We start from the raw sequence: 17,445 nt of genomic DNA, 5'->3' as shown, positions 1-17,445 counted from the left end.
ATTTGGGCTACCATAAAAACTGACCCTGAGGCGCCCCAAAGGGCGGCTTCAGCTTTTCCCTAGTAAGCTATATTATTCTATAGGATGATCTGGGCACATAATCTGGCTACCATCCAGGTCGTCTTGTGATCTTTGCCTAAGAGGAGAGAAAGTCCCGTTAAGTTTAGACTTGTCTGAAAGATCGGCGAGCCTCTTCAGCAAAAGGTCAATGGTGTCTCTACGAATCTCAGCATAAAAAGGACATCTAAAAAATATATGTCCGGGGCTTTCTATTTCCCCTAATGGGCAGGCGCAAAGTCTCTGTGCATATGGGACTCTTCTATAGGAGCTTTCCATTTCCATGTATCAGCCAACCCTCCCCTAAGCCAAAAGACCCTAGTTCGTTGTTAAAAAATGGTAGGGGCAGGGGGGGGTGTCTTAATGGGCCTTGTAGTGCCCTTGGAGCTACGCTGGGGATCCCAAGAACAACCTTGTTTTTTTTACTGAATGCCTTTTTCACTTGTCTTATAATTTTGGCCAGAGATTTAAATGCCTGTGTAGGAAAAACTCCGTTGTTCCCTATTTAATTCATATAAACTATGTCTTTTGTTTTATTATGATTTTATTAAACTGATTTATTTATATATTTGTATCTTGTTTTTTTTTAGTATTGTTTGTGTTTCTTAATTGTAAGTTGCTTTGCTAAGTGGGAGAAAAGTGTGTCTAAAATAATGCTGCGATTACGATAATACAATCTGAGAAGTGTTATATTAGCTCATAATATACAAGAAAGCCACTTGCCAGGTTTCTCGTATACCCTGAGGCCACCCCAGAATAGACTCCGGGTGGGAATATGTTCCAGGTCACGGATATAATGAAATCGTGAGTCTCCAACAACATTTTCACTTACTGAAACTTCTTTCGGCTTCTGCCAGTTATTGGCGTTGCCCAAAAAACCCATAACACACGTTGCTGATTTTTGTTAATAAGAACACAAATGAACCTTTTGGGAGGAAAATGATGAGAAAGCTCATCAGAAACAGCTGTGAACTGCATTTACAGCATGCCATGCCAGCGTGGGTGTGAAGTAGACCTCTAACATATATTTTGGGCCTGTAAAGCGGCAGCCCTGTCTTCTACTGTGCCCCTGGGATCAATTTCACCAGCCTTTCACTGATGGTTCCTTCATGCAGCCTATTATGCACAAGGAACTCTGGGGTTGGTTGTTCTTGAGAAAGCAAGTCTCATAGGCAAGCACAAATCTCTCTTTATCTCAAGCTTCAGGTCCTCATTTAACTTCACAATCTCTCTCTGTTCTGCAGAACAGCACATCTCACGAGAGCTGGACAGTAGGCACCTACATACATCTATGACCTACAATTTAGCATCACTTTCCCTCCTCATGGTAATGGGTTTGCAGTCTGGGCTGGGAATCCTTGCATCTTGAGGCTACAGAAAAGTGCACTCTTTCTTTTCTGACAGATGTTTGAGTTATAAGCAATTCCCCATCCTAGGAAGTTGCAACACTGCCCAAATTGACCTGGGAAAGGTTGCCCCAACCTGTGCAGCACGGAGAGAAGCCAACAAAAGCTTACAGATAAAAATAAGAACAGCTGAAAACATGGGCGGGGGGGGGGGGGAGAACCACAATGATTAAAAGACAATTCAACACTGATTATTATTGATCCTCTTAATTGAAGAATCATGTTTTAGGCCCTAGCAAGGGCCATCCATGCCAACAAAATTCTAAAAGAAGGAATTATAAAATAATAATAACATAATATAATAATAATTTATTATTTATACCCCGCCCATCTGACTGAGTTTCCCCAGCCACTCTGGGCAGCTCTCAACAGAATATTAAAAACACAATAAAACATCAGACATTAAGAACTTCCCTAAACAGGGAAATACACAGTAAAAATGTCAGAATCCTCAGTTCAGCAAAACTTTGATTTGGGACAAACCCAAATACCACCCAAGTGGCAAGTGTTTAAGTTCTCCCGGCAAGATTTCACATAAGGTATTTGGGGTGGGGGGGTGGAGAACAAGGAAAATAATAAATACAAAAATTACAGCAACCAGCTACAATACTTTCTAAATAGGCCAATGTAAATTTGCTGCTACTGAACAAACAGAGCCACCTTTTTGAATATCCTTTTCCTGTTGGCAAGTGAAAATGCAAGGTTTTTGGTGTTGTTGTTTGGATTGGTAGCCAGGTGCAAGCAAAATGTAAGCCAGGTATTTGGGACTCCTTCAGCCCCACTTTTACTGTAGAGGGAGAGATGGACCAGCATCTTGGCCCCCATAGCTAGGAGGATGTGGATCGGGTCAGCAAACTTTTTCAGCAGGGGGCCGGTCCACGTCCCTCAGACCATGTGGAGGGCCGGACTATATTTTGAAAAAAAGAGAAAAAGAACAGCTTCCTATGCCCCACAAATAACCCAGAGATGCATTTGAAATAAAAGGACACGTTCTACTCAAGTAAAAACACGCTGATTCCCGGACCATCCAGATTTAGAAGGCAATTGGGCCGGATCCGGCCCCTGAGCCTTAGTTTTAAAAAGGCGGAAATTGTTGTTTTAGTTAACCAGACATTAATCTAATACTGTATGGTATTTATAAAAAATGAACTTCAAATGTCCTTGAATTGGTCCATGGGCGGGTTACCTTGGTTGCCTTGGTTGGGTCCCATGAAGTGCTTCAGCTAAGTTGAGATTAAGCAGAGAGAGAGAGAGAGAGAGAGAGAGAGAGAGAGAGAGAGAGAGAGAAGGGGGGTCTGGGCCAATGGACTTGGAAGAAGATGCCCCCTGACAGGACTGGGGGCAGAACTCTGATCTGTGGTTTGGGGCTGTGAATGGACTGGGCCAGGATGTCGAAAGATGGAGAGGATCCCCAGCAGCCCCTCCAAGTGTCCTTATTTTCCAGGGACAGTCCCAGATTTACAGAAGCCGTCCCAGTTTTTTATTTGATCCCGGAATATCATGCTTTTCCTTAGGACATTCCTATCTTCATCGAAGAAATATTGGAGGGTGTGGAGTTATGTGACCCCTGAGCCAAGGAGATAAGTAACTATACAGTACAACCTTTAGGAGACATTTGAGGGCAGCCCAGTATACGGAAGTTTATGAATGTTTGTTTTATTATGAAAAAACAAAAAAAAATCCTTCCAGTAGCACCTTAAAGACCAACTAAGTTAGTTCTTGGTATGAGCTTTCGTGTGCATGCACACTTCTTCAGATACACTGAATTCAGAAATTTGTGATGATACCAAGACAAGGAGCTCTGTGGAGGCCCCAGGACAAAAGACCATGCGAGCAGCTGCCCACCGGGGGAGCAGGGCAGAGATTTGAGTCTGTTATCTGAGACTCTTTACTTTTCCTGCTGGCCTTAGCAATGGACTTTGTAGCACAGTGCTTTTTTGCATGTTTATATTTTTTTTACTATTTTTTAAAACGCTATTGCGATTTTTAAAAAAAGAATTGCTTTTGTAACTGTTAGTGTGTTTGAAAGATACTTTGGGGAAACTTTCATTCCTCCTCACCACTATGAGCTGAATAAAGAGCGTGAAATCCACTCTCGACTCGGAGTATATTTCAGTGTTTGATCAGTACTTTTGAGAATTAAGATGAGCTGACAGACATTTTATTCAGCCGTGTAAAAATGTGGGCCAACCTGGTTTTTCTGGACCTGGGCATCCTGGGGAGATAAGCCCTTAAGCCTAGTCTTCAACGCATCAGGGAAGTCATCAATTGACAGAGAGGAGTGGTTTCTCCAGCTTATGCGTGTTAGTGGGCAGGAAAAGAAAAGGTTGAGGAAAAGAAAAGGTTGGATGATGTAGGCTGATGCAGAATTGTTTTCTTCAAGCTGTTTTTGAAGAGACACAAAGAGGACTGTTTGGCTGCCGCTGAATCCAGTGCTGCGCTTCTGTAGCCAGCAATCAAGCGCCTCCTGAGATGTGAATGCTGGGAATCCCTCCAATGTAGACTCAAGTTGCATATATACGTAAATAAATAATTGTCCAAAAGGGAGCACAGACCCTGTGTGAAGCATGCCAAGATCCCTGGACTCGGAGATTGGGGTGGCCTGTTATTTTTCTCTGAACAATGGAATCTTACTGTTTCAGGAAGGGATTTTTGTGTTTTTTAAAAAATAAAGACAAACTGGAATACTTAGATACAACTGTGAAACAGGAGAATTCCATGTTGTGGATCATTATTAGGAAAGGGGATGAAAACTAAAATGTGAATATCATAATATTGTTATACGAATTTCTGTTGCAACAACCACTTGGAATACTGCATACAGTACTGGTTGCCTCACCTTACAGAATTGTAGAGTTGGGACCCCAAGAGTCATCTAGTCCAACCCCCTGCAGTATAGGACTCTCAGTATAAAGCATACTGCAGACCTGGGGGGTGGGGAGGGAATCAGAAATGGACAACCCAAATGAGCAAGGAATTGGAGCGACTTCTCTCTTTTTTTTTTTAGATAATAGAGGGCTATACTTGGAAGAGACAGGCACGTGTATACGGCAGGAATAGAATGTGGTGATCACACCACTTCTCTTCCACAAAGGGCTGTAAATAAAATAATATTTATTACTTTTCCAACAATTTAAACATTACAAACATTACAAAACAAAATAGACAATACAATACAATACAAAAACACCACACAACACTAACACATTAAACTAACACAACAAAATAAAAACAATTTAAAACACATCATACATTTTCATCATCCTATCCTTCATTCGCTTATTTCAACAACCTCCTCACACCTCCCTTTTTGTATTCCACTTCTGTTAATTGTTTCAGCAGGAACTGGAGCGACTTCTCTATGAGAAAAGGTTACAACACTGGGGGCTTTTTACTTCAGTGTAGATGGGAGGTTGCAAAACCCCTTGGTGGCATCTTTCCTGGAACAAATGTTTGTCCAGATCCCTTCCAGCGCTTCATTCTGCACTCACATCCACCCCAAGCGTGATAATCGGACCCCACAAATTTGTGGAGGATACTAGGCATGGGGCTATGTATTGCCCACAACAAGCCTCTAAACCAGCAAGCCTCTACAACACCCATCATCCCTAGCTAGCAGGACCAGTGGCCAGGGATTGATGGGAGATGTAGTCCAAAAACAGCTGGAGACCCAAGTTTGGGAAACACTGGTCTAAAACATTACAATTTCGGTGAGGAGCACTCATGTCACGCATGTGGGGTGATCTAACCTTAGTTAAATCAGATTGTCCTAATGCTTCCTTGGTTGCTAAGTAACTTATCCTCTGTTATTCCAGCTTGATGCCATAGAGTTTTCCACAGGACAAACAAAAGTTCTCTCACCTTGGCAACACTGGGCTACGACAAACAGGACCAGTCTAATATGTGAGGGCAGGAAGGAGAATGGAGGCGACATTTGGATCTCATATTAGGATGACCAAGGGGGCAGGGATGCCAACTTGAATAAAATATTGGAGGTGGGGAGCGAGGTAAGCCTATCCCTTTGATATACAACGGATAATGGTGCTCATGAGACAGAACAGACAATCATTGGGCTATTCCAATTTATTTGTTGCAGAGTCTCCATGTCTAAATCTGTGTGTGACAATACCATCTCCGCTCAATATTGTATTTAGAGATAGCAACACAGTCAAGATAAATAAATAAAACCTATAAATATAGGTTTGTTTGATGGTGTTGTTTGTTTAGTCGTTTAGTCGTGTCTGACTCTTTGTGACCCCATGGACCAGAGCATGCCAGGCACTCCTGTCTTCCACTGCCTCCCGCAGCTTGGTCAGACTCATGTTAGTAGCTTCGAGAACACTATCCAACCATCTCGTCCTCTGTCGTCCCCTTCTCCTTGTGCCCTCCATCTTTCCCAACATCAGGGTCTTTTCCAGAGAGTCTTCTCTTCTCATGAGGTGGCCAAAGTATTGGAGCCTCAGCTTCAGGATCTGTCCTTCCAGTGAGCACTCAGGGCTGATTTCCTTAAGAATGGAGAGGTTTGATCTTCTTGCAGTCCATGGGATTCTCAAGAGTCTCCTCCAGCACCATAATTCAAAAGCATCAATTCTTCAGCGATCAGCCTTCTTTATGGTCCAGCTCTCACTTCCATACATCACTACTGGGAAAACCATAGCTTTAACTATACGGACCTTTGTTGGCAAGGTGATGTCTGCTTTTTAAGATGCTGTCTATGTTTGTCATTGCTTTTCTCCCAAGGAGCAGGCATCTTTTAATTTCATGACTGCTGTCACCATCTGCAGTGATCATGGAGCGCAAGAAAGTAAAATCTCTCACTGCATCCATTTCTTCCCCTTCTATTTGCCAGGAGGTGATGGGCCCAGTGGCCATGATCTTCGTTTTTTTGATGCTGAGCTTCAGACCATATTTTGCGTTCTCCTCTTTCACCCTCATTAAAAGGTTCTTTAATTCCTCCTCACTTTCTGCCATCAAGGTTGTGTCATCTGCATATCTGAGGTTGTTGATATTTCTTCCGGCAATCTTAATTCTGGCTTGGGATTCATCCAGCCCAGCCTTTCGCATGATGAATTCTGCATATAAGTTAAATAAGCAGGGAGACAATATGCAGCCTTGTCGTACTCCTTTCCCAAATTTTAACCAATCAGTTGTTCCATATCCAGTTCTAACTGTAGCTTCTTGTCCCACATAGAGATTTCTCAGGAGACAGATGAGGTGATCAGGCACTCCCATTTAAGAACTTGCCATAGTTTGCTGTGGGTGACACAGTCAAAGGCTTTTGCATAGTCAATGAAGCAGAAGTAGATGTCTTTCTGGAACTCTCTAGCTTTCTCCATAATCCAGCGCATGTTTGCAATTTGGTCTCTGGTTCCTCTGCCCCTTTGAAATCCAGCTTGCACTTCTGGGAGTTCTCGGTCCACATACTGCTTAAACCTGCCTTGTAGAATTTTAAGCATAACCTTGCTAGCGTGTGAAATGAGTCCAATTGTACGATAGTTGGAGCATTCTTTGGCACTGCCCTTCTTTGGAATTGGGATGTAGACTGATCTTCTCCAATCCTTTGGCCACTGCTGAGTTTTCCAAATTTGCTGGCATATTGAGTGTAGCACCTTAACAGCATCATCTTTGAAAATTTTGCACCACCTCAGCTCATAGCTGTCAACTTACAGATTTGAAAATAAGGGACCAGCAGCCTTGAAAATAAGGGACCAGCAGCCAAGATAAGGGACCTGCAGCCTCACCTGATCTAGGCACTCCAGTCTTCCTGTCCTCCTGCAGTCTGGTCAAACTCATGCTGGGTAGCTTCAAGAACACTGTCCAACCAACTTTGTAACCAGAGGTTCAACTGAACAGAATCTGAATCACATGCACCACAAGGCCTATGCAGCCTCAACTTAAGATGGCTCCCCGGCCTGGTTTTGCACTGCAAAGTTTGCAGCAGCACGTGCAACAAAATGGCGTCCAGCATTCAAAAAACCCCTCAGCTTGCATTAACTAGCCACACACAAGGCATGCAAGCTCCACCCCCAGTCATTCTTAGACTTCTTATTGGGTGAGCAACACAGCCAAGCAACACAGCTGGAGCCTGCCTCCTCCCTGGCCAGCAGGGAGAGAGGGAGAGGAGCTGCTTCCTTTGAAATTTAAGGGACATCATTTAAGGGACATTTAAGGGACATCCATCAATAAGGGACAGCAGCGGGACATGGCGCTGGAATGAACTGAAAGCTTCTGCTTTTCTTTAAGAATAAATCAAGCTTCCCTTTACAGTGGTACCTTGGTTCTCAAACTTAATCCGTTCCGGAAGTCTGTTCCAAAATCAAAGTGTTCCAAAACCAAGGCATGCTTTCCCATAGAAAGTAATGCAAAATGGATTAATCCGTTCCAGACTTTTAAAAACAACCCCTAAAACAGCAATTTAACATGAATTTTACTGTCTAACAGGACCATGAATCCATAAAATGAAAGCAATAAACAATGTACTCTACTATACAATAAATAAAACAGTATTGTAGATGATAATTTTTTTAAAAAAATATTCTTACCTGCACTGATGATAGTCACTGTATGAATGGGTGGCTTTTATCCATTTCCGCAATCACACAATCAATCAATCAATCAATAGCTGAACTGGGATCCACACAGTCACCAAAAAAAATTAACTGAAAGAGCCTCAAAACAAAAAACCCAAAATAAATAGCAAAAACAAAAGCACCAAATATAACTCCAAATATCACCTCAGAACACTGCAATCAGAAACGGAAGGCTTGAATTACAATGGGAGGACACAAATTAGCAGCGCAACAAGAAACACGGACTCAAAACGGAGGACGTTCAGCTTCCAAAAAAAAAGTTCAAAAACTGGAACACCTACTTCCGATTTTGCAGCATTTGAGTTCCAAGTTGTTCATGAACTAAGTTGTTCAAAAACTGAGGTACCACTGTACATCGAAACTTCAGAAATTGTGGTCATTCTGACTCGTTATTTAAAAACAAAAACCTAGGAACAAGCCATGGTTTACCATCCCAGTGTGCTGTCTAACTGCAACAATCAGGTTTCCTGAGTGTGGGTTGCTGGGTTTCACATCTTTTTCCATTGTTGTCTGCACAGATGTTTTCCTCCATGCCTGCCAAGACAATTGCCACCATATAGTGGCTTCTGGGCTCCACCTTCTGGCCAAAAGACTTGCTGCTCATATAAATGAATATGCAGCTAATCTTCCGCCTCCTACACTTGGAACTACTTTTCTCAGCTCTCTCCCTTCAAATCCCTGCTCAACATTATGATTTCTTTGTGGACTCTCTTATCTGCATTGCAACAGTAGCAAAGCTGTAAGTCAGAGATGGAAAACATGTCCATGCCCTCCAATATGTTGTTGGGCTGGAGCTTTCATAATCTCCAGCCAGCAGGGCCAATGGTCAGGGATGATGGAACAGTCCAGCACCTGTAGATCACAAGTTCCCCATCTGTGCTTTAAATACATGCAATGCAACCTCACCTTCCCACATTTTCTATCTTGCAATAAAGGAATGTAGGACTTCGATCTTAGAACAGTGCCTTGTTTTATTTGGCCATACTTGGCCACGTTCGTTGGTGCAGAGGGGGCAAAGGCTAAAAAATGTAGGCATCCAAGACAAACTGAAGTGAGTTGATGGAGGGCATTTTCCTAAAGGGGGAAAGAGGCGAGAAGAACTGTCCAGCTTCTAATGCCATAGCAACACCTAGTGCCAAAATCAGGCATTTTGAGTACCTTGACACTTTTGCCTTTTCTTTTACTGGAAAAAGGGAAGGGGTAATGCTGACTAGAGCTGGTGCAAATGCAAGCTAAGAGATTTAGTTAAAGTTAAACCAAAAAAAGCTGCTTTTTGGCAGTATGCCCTTCAAAATGGCTGAAAATATAGTAAATATAGTTTCGATTTTAAAAAATGCATTGCACACATCTCAACAGCAATATTCCAACGTGTTTATAAAGAAACAGGTGCAACAGAAAATCTAAAACTTCAGTAATAATAATAATTTATTATTTATACCCCGCCCAACCAGCTGGGTTTCCCCAGCCACTCTGGGCAGCTTCCAACTGAATATTAAAGACAGTACAGCATCAGACATTAAAAACTTCCCTAAAGAGGGCTACCTTCAGTTGTCTTTTAAAAGTAAAATAGTTGTTTATTGCTTTGACATCTGCTGGGAGGGCGTTCCACAGGGCAGGCGCCACTACCGAGAAGGCCCTCTGCCTGGTTCCCTGTAACCTTACTTCTCGCAATGAGGGAACCGCCAGAAGGCCCTCGGCGCTGGATCTCAGTGTCCGGGCTGAACGATGGGGGTGGAGATGCTCCTTCAGGTATACAGGACCGAGGCCGTTTAGGGCTTTAAAGGTCAGCACCGACACTTTGAATTGTGCTCGGAAACGTACTGGGAGTGGAGAACCTGTGGACCTCCAGGTGTTGAATAATTGCATGTGTGACTGTTGACTCTGCAACCTCCTCCCCCAAATCTAAAGCAATGGCTTACATCAGAGAAACCTCTTCTTAGGATCAACAAAATTCACAAATAGGGTGGTCTGTGGCGATAACGGCTAGGGTGGAAAATAGGTGGGAGCACGTTTACTTCTCTTCCATGACTGCCAATGTTTCTTTTCCTCAAGGAGCTTTCGAGTCTGTCACAATGTGTGAGAAGCTTCGTGCAACATCTTCAGCGGCAAATAATGATGCTAAACAGGGAATCCAGAAAATGTTTCCATCTTCCTCTGTTTAGGTTGCTGAGTTGCAGCAGTTCAAACAAAAGTGCAGTGACAGATATGCTCATGGATGTCCACATGGGTATTTCAGGGAGAAGCTATGCCACAGCCATCTTTGGGACGTTGCAGGAACAAGTGAGGCAGGCACCTTCTCTGGGATAGAGACAACACAAGGCATTTGCCTGGCAATCCTGGCTGATGGTTCCTATCAGGTCTAGAAAAGGAACGTATGTTGCGCTGTGGTCTAAACCACTGAGCCTCTTGGGCTTGCCAGTCAGAAGGTTGGCAGATTGAATGCACAGGAAGGGGTGAGCTCCCATTCCTCTGTTCTACTGAAGAGGCTCCTCATGAGGCCGGAGGAACATTGCCCGGTTGTGAGGCATGAAGGCTGCTCCCCACAAGGCCCTTTCCACCTGCCCTAGGGGGTGAGGCCCACACTCACCAGCCCTACTGAAGAGGTGAATTATTATTATTATTAATTAATTTATTATTATTATATCTACCCTGCCTATCTGGTTGGGTTTCCCCAGCCACTCTGAGTGGCTTCCAACAGAAGGTTAAAAATACATTAAAACATCAGTCATTAAAAAGTTCCCTAAAGAGGGCTGCCTTCATGAGGCCGGAGGAATATCGCCCGGCTGTGAGGCATGAAGACCGCTCCCTGCAAGGTCCTTTCCACCTGGCCTAGCGGGCAGGGCGCATACTCACCAGCCCTACTAAAGAGGCTAATAATAATAATAATAGCAATTATTATTATTATTATTATTATTATTATTATTATTATTATTTCTACACCGCCCATCTGGCTGGGTTTCCCCAGCCACTCTAAGCGGCTTCCAACAGAAGGTTAAAAATACAGTGGTACCTCGGGTTACATACGCTTCAGGTTACAGACTCCGCTAACCCAGAAATATTACCTCGGGATAAGAACTTTGCTTCAGGATGAGAACAGAAATTGTGCTCCAGCGGCGCGGCAGCAGCAGGAGGCCCCATTGGCTAAAGTGGTGCTTCAGGTTAAGAACAGTTTCAGGTTAAGTACAAACCTCCAGAACGAATTAAGTACTTAACCTGAGGTCCCACTGTATATTAAAACATCCGTCATTAAAGAGTTCCCTAAAGAGGGCTGCCTTCATGTGGCCGGAGGAAAATTGCCCAACTGTGAGGCATGAAGGCCGCTCCCTGCAAGGCCCTTTCCACCTGGTCTAGGGGGTGAGGCCCACACTCACCAGCCCCACTGAAGAGCCCCACTGAAGAGGAACATCGCCCAGCTGTTGTTTTATTGATTTAATATGCTGTAAACCACTTTGAGATTTTTATTAAAAATATAAAGCGGTATAGAAATTAAATAAATCAATAAGGTTATCCACTATTATTTATTCTTTCCATTGAACCCTTAACAGCACCAATAAAACACAATGTAAACTTTTGGAGTGTTGATATAAAAGGTTAAAGTCCAGATGATCACTTTGTTCTCACATGAAATTGTGCTTTTATTGTCTAACCCAGAGGAAATGATGCCTGAAGTTTGGGGAGAATTAGACTAATGAAGCAAAATCTGATTGGCAGCTTAGCTAGCTTCAACGTTTCCCTTTGATAACTAAAATATTTGGGAACATGTAACTGTAAGGAAAATAAATTTTGCTCTCTTGCTCTGGCAGGGCAAACAGAAAATGAAAAGTAGGGGGAATCTAAATCTCTCATGCCTTGGATGCATCACCACAGCGAAGATGTCAATTCTTGCAAGGTTTCTTCCTTTTTATTCCAAGTTTTACCAATTGTGATTGCTCCTCAGTGACAGGGTACAATTCAGAAGTACCCTCAAGCTGTAGACCTGCTCCTTCCAGCAGTTTATAACAACCCCCGAGTTCCTTGTGCATAATAGGCTGCATGGAGGAACCGTCAGTGAAAGGCTGGTGAAACTGATCCCAGGGGCACAGTAGAAGACAGGACTGCCGCTTTTCGGGCCCAAAATATATGTTAGAGGTCTACTTGACACCCACGCTGCCATGGCATGCTGTAAATGCAGTTCACAGCTGTTTCTGATAAGCTTTCTCAGAATTTTCCTCCCAAAAGGTTCATTTGGGTTCTTATTAACAAAAATCAGCAACGTGTGTTACTGGTTTTTTGGGCAACACCACAGTCCTTAAGCGGGTTCCCTATTGGTAGGAGAAAATAACACAGGCCAACCAGAGTATATTTGGGCAGAAGCCGAAAGAAGTTTCAGTAAGTGAAAGTTTCAGGAAGAAGTTTCAGTAAGTTGTTGGAGACTGACAATTTCATTATATCCATGACCTGGAACATATTCCCACCCGGAGTCTATTCTGGGGTGGCCTCAGGGTACACGAGAAACCTGGCAAGTGGCTTTTTTATATATTAAGAGCTAATAAAACACTTCTCAGATTGTATCATCGTAACCACAACATTATTTTAGACACTACTTTTCTCTCACTTAGCGGCCCGCATAGCAACTTACACTAAAGAAACAAAAACAATACTAAAAAAAAAGATACAGATATATAAATAAATCAGTTTAATAAAATCATAATAAAACAAAAGACATAGTTTATATGAATTAAATAGGGAACAACGGGGTTTTTCTTACATAGGCATTTAAGTCTCTGGCCAGAATTATAAGACAAGTGAAAAAGGCGTCTTATAGTGTGAAAAATACGGTGCTTTTTCTGAATGCTCTTCCCTGGTTGAGGATTCACCTTTTCAACCTTATCTCATCCTTCAAAGAGAACAGGGAATGGCTGCGTTAACATCTTTATGGTGATTCATGTATAAATAATGCTGCGTTGTGTGTTGGGAGAAGCTCTTTGAAAACAGAGTGTGCATATATATTTATATATATGAAAAAGCAACAGAAGATGACAAATACGTCTTTTGCACAACTGGCAACAACCCAAAGAGGCAGGTCCTTGCAAGTCTGGTTCTGGTCCTGAAAGCCAGGCCAAATCTGCAGCAGCTCCTCTGGCCCGTAGTGATGCACCACCACCACCTTGGAGAACTGGCACTTCTCATACTTGACTTTGTACACATTGAAGAGACCCCAGGGGCTGTTTGTCACACTGATGCCCAGCTCATGCAGGCAGATTCCCATGAAGGCATCTTCCATGTTAATGACCCTGATGGTCTTTGCTACCTGGTAGATCTTCTTGGCCAGATCCCCAGAGAACACATACCCTGGGCCTGCACAGTAGGGCGGGTAGGTCTCATTTGGGTACACCGCCCGTGGCACATACCACTTGTTGGCCTTTTCACGCACTGGCTTTGTTTTCCAGTAGATGCGACCTGTCATGTAGTTCTTCTTGGGTGGCAGGTGAGGCTGCAGCAGGTGGGACACCATGAAGTTCACATTGAGAAAGATGTCACTGTCTGCCTTTACCACGTAGGTGGCATTGGGGCAGAACTTGCTTATCCATTCCATGCCCATCAGAGTCTTCAGGGTAAGGTTGTTGTAGGTATCCAGGAAGTCCTGCTGAATAATGTCTCTGTGGGTGGAACTCTCCTCTTCCAAAAGAGCCTGGAGCAGGTATCCAAATTTTGGGTGGACACCCGTCAGAAAAAGACGAAGAATGGAAACCCCAGGCACTGAGCTCTCGTTGCCCCACGTCTGCCGGATGGCCTGCCTTGTGGCAAAATCCTGGGGCTCAGTTATCACCAGCAGGATCAAGAAAGGGCTCCTCTCCAGGCATTTCTTTGGCTCGTTGAGAAGGAAATTATAATCAGTGGAATAGACAACCTCCAAGGGATGCCGCTTGGCCACTGGTGGTGGTGGGGTCTCCTTTGTCCTGTCCAGTGCAGATTCCCATTTGATCTTTGCAACAAGTAGGAAAAGGAAAATAGAGCAGAAGAGGACCATGGTGGGCAAATGCTGCAGCTTGGTCATGAGAATCTTCCTGGCACCTTCCATACTTTTGGTGGGCAGGAGGAGGGCACTTGCAGACTGTATGTGAGCTGGGAGAGATCCTGGCCACCTCTGTCATGTTTCCAATGACAACCTGCAAAAGAGAAGTCCAGTGAGAGGGAGGAGATTTCTGCTCTCTATCTATCTATCTATCTATCTATCTATCTATCTATCTATCATCTATCTATCTATCTATCTATCTATATCTATATCTATCTATCTATCTATCTATCATCTATATCATCTATCTCTATCTCACTGTGTGTGTGTGTGCACGCACTCAAGGGGAGCTTTGGGGATCAGGCTGGGCGCACATAAAATCAGTCTGCCGACACGCTTCTTGCCCTTGCTATCTGTTTCTGGAAGGAAAATATAGACTCTCAGGGATTGGCATTATTCACTCAACCCATCTATTTACAGATCCATTGGAATCCAAATAAAGTGTTATATGTGTTTGTGGGTGCCAGACCCCTGAACTCCTGGATCCAATAAGTGTTAAAATATAAGCCCGACCAGCTTCCTGATGAGGTAATCACCTGGGTGATGAGCCATTAAAGGAAAAGAAAGGGAAGGGGCTCTGTCTGAGACAGCAAATGGGTGGGGCCCCTCCCCAGCCTCCCCCAGCTAGAAAGACAAAGTAAAAGTTTGAGGGGACTGTGGTGTGAACTAGAGGAAAAGCTGCAGGCTGGAAAGGCACAGAGGCAGAGCATGCTGTTTGATTTCTGCTGGGATCCACAGCTGGGGCTACGGGAGAAACAATAACTTATTGGGGTGATTATGCTCCGGCCCTCTCCATCATAGGCTCAGGTTGTATATATGTATGTGTCAATTAACCAAATAAAGACCACACAGTCTCCACTGTGCCTCACTTCGAAAAGGAAACACAAACTCTGGGTAAAGTGCCCAGCTGGGTGTGTGCCAGGGTGCCTGGTAAGCTGAAAAGCTTGCACTGATGGAACAATTGCCATAATGCTATATGGAATTCCTCCAAATTAGGTCATAAAATTTGGACAGCACTGAAAAACAAGAAGCATAAGCAAAAATTCAGCAGGTGCAGGAGGCAAATTGAGCAATAAAGGTAAAGGTACCCCTGCCCGTGCGGGCCAGTCGTGTCCGACTCTAGGGTTGTGCGCCCATCTCACTTAAGAGGCCAGGGGCCAGCGCTGTCTGGAGACACTTCCGGGTCATGTGGCCAGCGTGATGAAGCTGCTCTGGCGAGCCAGCACCAGCGCAGCACACGGAAACGCCGTTTACCTTCCCGCTATAAAGCGGTACCTATTTATCTACTTGCACTTAAGAGTGCTTTTGAACTGCTAGGTGGGCAGGAGCTGGGACCGAACGACAGGAGCTCACCCCGCCGTGGGGATTCGAACCGCCGACCATACGATCGGCAAGTCCTAGGCGCTGAGGTTTTACCCACAGCAATACAGGTAGTCTAAATCTCAACATGCAATACAGGTAGTCTAAATCTCAACATGTTTAGAGCGCTACGTTATTCATCTGAAACAGGAATAGCTTACATGTTGTACATGTGATGCTAAAATGGCAGATGTTGGGTGGAATTATTTAATTACTGATAAATTATCTGTCTCCTGAGAAATCTCTATGTGGGAGAAGAAGCTACAGGTAGAACCGTAGTTTGAAGTGAAGAAGTTCTTTCCTTTATCTATCCTAAATCTGCCAACCTTCAGCTTCATTGAACGTCCACAAGTTCAAATGTTATTAAAGGTAAAGGTAAAGGTACCCCTGCCCGTACGGGCCAGTCTTGACAGACTCTGGGGTTGTGCGCCCATCTCACTCAAGAGGCCAGGGGCCAGCGCTGTCCAGAGACACTTCCGGGTCACGTGGCCAGCGTGACATCGCTGCTCTGGCCAGAGCCAGAGCCAGAGCCGCACACGGAAACGCCGTTTACCTTCCCGCTGGTAAGCGGTCCCTATTTATCTGCTTGCGCCCGAGGGTGCTTTCGAACTGCTAGGTTGGCAGGCGCTGGGACCGAATGACGGGAGCGCACCCCGCCGCAGGGATTCGAACCGCCGACCTTTCGATCGGCAAGCCCTAGGCACTGAGGCTTTTACCCACAGCGCCACCTGCGTCCCTTTATTTATTTTTCCAAAAACAAAGGAAACATCAAAACAACACAAAACAGCAAAAACAGTACACCACATAAAAAAGTAAAAAGAAAAGAAAAAATTAAAAACGAAAACTCCAGTTTTCAGACTCATGTTTACAAAACCTTCTTTCTTGACCTCCTCACGCCTCCCTTTTTTGTATTCCTCTTTGTCCAATCAGATACAGCAAATCCTTACCCTTCTTCAAAACTCATTTCTGGTTATTGTAATCACTTCTATTATGTCTCCAATCTTTCCTCCTTATAATTAAACACCTTTAGCATATTGTTTACTTTGACATAATATAACTGTCAGGGGTTCAGAAGGAGAGACACAGGAGGGGGAGCAAATGGAGAGTGAGGAGGAGGAGTACGAGGGGGGCGCAGGCAGTGACAGTGGCCAGAGTTATTCCACAAGCCTCTCTAGCGAATCGGAGGACTCACAGAAGGGAGCGCCGGTGGCCAGAGCAAGGGAGATTCCAAGGGAGAAACCTCAAGAGGGAGGGGCCAGCGGGGAGTCTCTGAACAGCAGCTGGAGATCAGGGCCAGCGTCTCCACCAGAGCGCAGTGGGGAGGGGGAGTCCCAGGAGTCGGGACCAGTGTCCTCACCACCAGAGGGAGGAGAGGAGTCAGGTTTGGCAACACCCACATCAGGAAGCGGGGAAACGGTCAGAAGGAAAGTCACCGGCTGGGCGCGCGCGCCAAGTTCAAATGTACAGGAGCGCGGCACAGCGGGGAGCCCGGGAAGGGAGCCAGGTCCTAAAGCCCGCCGGAGGGAGGGGCAAGACTCAGGAGGCTCCGCGTCAGAGGAGTCCAGGAAGGAGGGAACCCCAGAGGGCAGAAGGACCCAACGCAGGAAAGAGCAGCGCAAGAGGTGGAGCCAGGCTAGAATCTTAAACTGGTGTGGGTGGAGCAGTGAGTCAGAGGGGACTTAGCCGGTCTAGCGTTAAGACGTGGGCCTGCGCGCCCAGAGCTTGGAAATGGAAACTAAACTTCAATAAAGACTTTTGTATATAATATCCACTGGGCGTTGGTCCTCTGTGAGCTGGGACCTAGCGGCAGTCCTGACAGTAAGTCCCCTCTCCATTTTCACCAATTTTGCAACCTCGTGGAGTGCGGGAAAGCAGCGAGGGGAGAAGATTGGTGCTTCGCGAGCTCACGAAAAACAGGGAAATGACTACCGAAGAGAGGATAGCGAGTTTGCAAAACGCAGTGACGCAGTTGACTGCA

The 17,445-nt window shown here is 44.7% G+C and overlaps 1 pseudogene across 1 annotated transcript; it reads right to left on the bottom strand.

Moving 5' to 3' along the window:
* Positions 1 to 12,852: 12,852 nt before the first annotated feature.
* LOC310834499 (beta-1,3-galactosyltransferase 1 pseudogene) lies at positions 12,853 to 14,199 on the bottom strand (annotated as a pseudogene). Its single transcript has one exon. The product of its transcript is annotated as a beta-1,3-galactosyltransferase 1 pseudogene (transcript).
* Positions 14,200 to 17,445: the final 3,246 nt, after the last annotated feature.

The sequence above is a fragment of the Podarcis gaigeae genome (assembly GCF_964106915.1).
Source record: "Podarcis gaigeae genome assembly, chromosome: 17".
Lineage (NCBI taxonomy): Eukaryota > Metazoa > Chordata > Lepidosauria > Squamata > Lacertidae > Podarcis > Podarcis gaigeae.
The sequence above is the reverse complement of the archived record's forward strand: the minus strand, read 5'-3'. Positions and strand labels throughout refer to the sequence as shown.